We start from the raw sequence: 5,287 nt of genomic DNA, 5'->3' as shown, positions 1-5,287 counted from the left end.
TCTCTCTCTCTCTCTCTCTCTCTCTCTCTCTCTCTCTCTCTCTCTCGATCTCGATCTCGCTCTCGCTATCTCTCTTTCTCTCTCTATTTTCTTATTTTCCTATCTCTCTCTCTCTCTCTCTCTCTCTCTCTCTCTCTCTCTCTCTCTCTCTCTCTCTCTCTCTCTCTCTATATATATATATATATATATATATATATATATATATATATATATATATATAATATATATATATAAAACTCTCTTTCTCTATCTCTCTAGCTATTTCCTATCTCTGTCTCTCTCTCTACTTACCTCTCTCTCTCTCTCTCTCTCTCTCTCTCTCTCTCTCTACTTCCCTATCTCTCTACTGATCGAACGAGCGACTGAGCTAGGGAGATCTAGACGTCCACGACTGCGGAGGACTACACAACATCGACAGCGGCTGCATCAGAGGATCTAGCTAGGTCACTTTGGCTCGACATGCATAACGCCCGGTCAGACTACGTATAACTTTTTTTGCGTCGCTATACGCGTCGATATACGCGTGGAAAATAAAGCCTTTCCACGTGTATATCGATGCGTATATCGACGTCCGCTAATTTCGTCGATATATGCGTGTCGATATCTCCATGTAGTGTTGTAGTGATTCGAATGTAAATATTGTAGTTTTTACACATGAAAATTTTCTACATCTTTTTTTTTACACTGAAAAAATTACATATGCTTTTTTATAGCAATGGAAAAAAAAAATCTATGTAAATTTTGTAACTTTCTTATGTGTAAATATTTACACGAGGCTAATTTTTTAATACGAATATAAACAGTGTGAATTTTTTTCACACATTCATAACCTTCATATATTTTCATCAAATATTTTCATATGCAAAAATTTGTCACTCTTATGTAAGTCCCACTTAAATAATTATAAGCAACTATCTTTCACAATAGCTATTTTTCTCACCATCTATCTTTTTTACTGAGGATCGTATGTAAATACAACCTACAAACATACCAGCACCCATATAACTGGAGGTCAAGAGCATGATTTTTTTCTCCTTCCAAGGTGGATGTTTAAGGTGGCTGTTGGTGCTTCCATTGTGGTTTCTCCGTGGAATGATGCCTCTCTTTATACCAATGGTTGTGCATATGTGCTTCTCATGCTATGCTCCACCACCATCTAGTAGCTTTGGGAAGGGCTTGACACATGCACAGATCTCTCGACACCATGTCAAAACGGCTTCTACCTCAACCTGTGAATAGAGCGTATTTCGACATGATTTAAGTCGTCTTCACATTGCTTGATGATGTGGTAGAGAGCTTCAACATGACCTACTGTGGCCACCATAGGGTAGGACGTTGTTGGGGTGGTTGTCCACCATACGTGTGGGCAATGTAGAGAGATAATAATGTTTAGGGCTTAAATTAAACACCAAATTCAAGTCTTGCACGTCTATTTTTCATGGCTTGTGTTTTTTAATTCTAAATAATTACCACAAGAAATAATGACATATATATATCTCTTCTTTGTCCACTTTTCATAGCTTCAAATATTTTCTAATTTTAGGTAAGCATAGATCTCTCCCTCTGTTTGTCTCTCCAATTACGAGAGAGAGAGAGAGAGAGAGAGAGAGAGAGAGAGAGAGAGAGAGAGAGAGAGAGAGAGAGAGAGAAATGAAATGTTATATTAACGTCTTCAAAAGGCCATAGTGACCTATGAAACCAGAAAGTTACAAGGTGGTTGATCTGATACAAAGTCAGAGTAACAAAATAACCTAATCAACAGTACAAAACAAAGATATATATTATGGGATAGAGAGAGAGAGAGAGGGGGGGGGGGGAAGAGGGAATGGTGCTATATTACAATCAAAAGGCTCATGTGACACCAAAGCAATAAGTATGGCTACTCAATTTTATGCTTCAAGAAATGGCTCCCCATTATAACCATAACACATGAAATACAAGTCAGGAAAATCGTGGGCCGCTTTCACCAAAATGAGTATCCACTTGCTATCTACAAAATTACCCGATGAACTGAGGTTTTTAAAGTGACAAAGTCTTTAAAGGTTGAAAAAGTGAGCACTCCAATGAGTGACCCTATCAAGAATTTCTTATTCCTCTCTTAAAACAAGTAGGCATGACATTTGCATCATTGGCATTTTGAATTGGAGACCATTCATGAAGCACCTCCAAACATGTTTCCAAATTCTGCCACTTGTTTTCTCCTTGAACATTCCAATAATCTGTGGTTGGATCTCTCCTCAAAAACCCTAGCTCGACTGCTTTTTGTTATGTATTTATATTGAACACGATAGCAACCTTGAAAGATGGAGTAGACATGGAGGAGCTGCTTACAACCAATACTACATCTCCTATTTCCACCCATGGCCGTGCACATCCAACCTTGGCAGGTTGTAGCAACCAAGTTTGAAAAATGGTGTCGCTCATTTCATATATCACCTTGTTTTGGGTATTGCGCAAGGGTAGAAAGAAGCACTTGTGTAGTATGGCGTATGTTGGTAAAAGACACTTCTTTTTGCTAGAAAAATCCACATCACTGATCACTCTCATCCCAGTGACCTTATCAAGTTGAAGAGCATCTATTCCATTGCCTCCATTTATAAACTCCCCAATCAAGAACAACTCAATGCCTCTGTTATGCTCATGTGACAAGAAACCCGTGATCTTGCATACACCCCTTGCTTTATTTTGATGTCCTAAATTAGTATTTCTGCCTAAAGTGATCACCACATTGTCTTTTGCTTCATATCGCTCGCCGCATATGTATACTTTTGAGTAGGAGAATCCCTCTAGATGAATATATTTTTGGCCCCAATAACTCTTCAAAGAAATGATCTCCCAACCTTCAAGAGCCCTTTTTGTTGCTTTCAAACCATGTAGAGCGATTCCCTTTCTCTGAATCATGCTCAAGCAATGACATGGGCCAAGCCTTTGAGCATTCTTGTACAACTGTGTTGCTTGACCTTCAGAGGATGCAATAGCTAAGCACAACATATGCCATCTTTCACAAGTTCCTGGTTCCATGCTAGCCTTTGAAAAACCTTGTGGCAATAAAAGAATCTCATGTATGCATGAGAGTATCCTCTCTGAAGGTGACAATCCATCCTTCTCAATCTCCAATTGTTGCAAGGTTCGTGATAAAAGCGCTCGAGTGTGATAATGAGTGTACGTTAACTCATTGAACCTGTTATTGGTTGGAATCTCTACAATTCCCAACACGTTTCTCTCAAACTGGTAGCACCAAAGTCCATCATGGGTACTGTGGCGTATTATGTCATCAAACAACTCTCCAGAACCTATATACAAAAATTGACGTTGTTTTAGGTCTCCATGTTATATAAGGAGTGCTTATTATATTTGTGGTGAATAGAAACATACACACCTGCCACGTGCTCTAGAGGAGAAACAGTCTCTCCTCCCTCTTCATCCATAATAATTCTCCATGCTGAAAGTAGTTTGCGGGTAGCATTGATGGTATCCAAAGTCCAACCATGAGTACATGTGTAGTTGTAGAAGATATGAGCTACGTCAACCAAAATCATTCCCACATCTCTCAATGTCTTCTCAATGTCTGGAACATTATTTAAAATGTGTGGTAAACACCATTGAATAAACTTTTGATGCTCTTCTGCAATAAAATTTCCGTGGTGTCTAGTAGCATGCAACGGCCATCATCCACTTCTGCGAAGTGTTCGGGGAATTGCAGCAGTAACTTCATATATTGCATGAGTGATGGATGTTTTCATGCCATTGCTAGCCTTTAAAAATAGCTGTTTAGTATACTTCTTGAAAATGTTCAGTGCAAGAATGTGCATCACATCATACACAAGATCCAAACTAATATCAAAGCCATAGAGATGGTACAACCTCCAGAGTGGTGATTCTCCTGTTAGCCCTGCATTGGATAGAGTAGCGTTATACTCCTCCTTTGTTTGTTTTTGTCTTGAAAGTCTTATAGCTTCAAACATCTCTGTTGCAGTCCTCTTTTCTGGTGGGTAGCGAGCAATATATTTATTCTTTGTGTATACGTACTTTGGAATGCATACCCCTTGAGTGATTTGCTTCATGGGAGGCTTATCCCGTCTACACCCGTTCTTGCCCCCATCCTTCAAACATCCTAGTTTACATTGGGCTGGGTGATCGCCTATCCATGACATGAGAATTTCCCTTAGAATGCAAGAACGATATGCTATGTCCAAAGAGTTGTCAACTATGGCTGTTGGTGGATAGTTAAAATTGATGGAGAACCCATCAACAAAAGCTGACTCAAGTTCACATATTAAAGGCTCTAAAAGGTATGGAAGAATATTGCCATGTTTCTTTTCTAACTTCAATAAGCTGAGTGGCAAAAATAGCACTGGCAATGGTCCAATAATTGAGTTTTTGCCACCATTGAGGACCACCACTTCAACAACCCCACTATCTTTCGGCTTGGTTGAAGCCGTTTGAAAGCCATCCCAATGGCACATTAGTGCAAAATTTCGAGGATCCCCCTAAAAAAACATGAAAGTTATGGGCATGATAAACATTGCTAAGATGAAGCCTATTCAAATTGATTGCAATATTGTCTCACCTTGACCATTCTTCTTGGCACTTTGATATTTGTTGCACAATGTGAGCATAAGAACTCATATTCCTTGGTAATCTCATTCCAATTGTTGTTTAGCTCCGGACTACGCAAGGCGGTTGGAAAAGTCTGATAATACATGGCACAAAAACTATTGGGGCACTTAACTGGAATCTCCCACTCTTTTTGTGGGTTCCAAAAGTCTTTTCACATTCTTATTTTTTCCCCATCCCAGTAATCGTTGATAACATTGGTAGAGGTTGAACTGTTCGCTTGCCAATTACTTCTTGCCCGCCACATTGTAAGAAAATCATGACAAAACTCCTCGCACTGACATAGAAGACGCAATTGCTCGATAAACGAGATGTACTCAAATCGCACCATGTTTTTTCTCTCCTTTCCGCAGACATCACAACGTCCACAGCATGTCTCACAATTTCTCTTGTGCTTATTCCTTGAAGAGGACGGAGAACATGTACATGGTAAAACATTCCCCACGTATATATCCTCTGCATCCGGGGGGAAAAGAGTGGGCTTGTGTTGTTTTTCATCCTTGCCTATACAAAGTCGCCACTGTGCAGTTTTTAAAAGCCCCTTCTCTTTATATCGAGCAAACACCTGCGTAATAGTTTGTGGTAAGGTGCTGTCTACTCCTGGAAAGTCTTTATCCATGACAATTTCTAAGAGTGACCTATTCTGCCTTGTTTTCATAGACCGTTTTCC

At 39.5% G+C, this 5,287-nt stretch overlaps 1 pseudogene; it reads right to left on the bottom strand.

The window, feature by feature from the left end:
• Positions 1–2,076: 2,076 nt before the first annotated feature.
• Positions 2,077–2,901, bottom strand: LOC147431896 (uncharacterized; annotated as a pseudogene).
• Between the last annotated feature and the right edge of the window lie 2,386 nt (positions 2,902–5,287).

This window comes from Adiantum capillus-veneris, chromosome 21 (genome assembly GCF_014529385.1).
Source record: "Adiantum capillus-veneris isolate H3 chromosome 21, ASM1452938v2, whole genome shotgun sequence".
Lineage (NCBI taxonomy): Eukaryota > Viridiplantae > Streptophyta > Polypodiopsida > Polypodiales > Pteridaceae > Adiantum > Adiantum capillus-veneris.
This window is presented reverse-complemented; position numbering and strand designations above follow the sequence as displayed.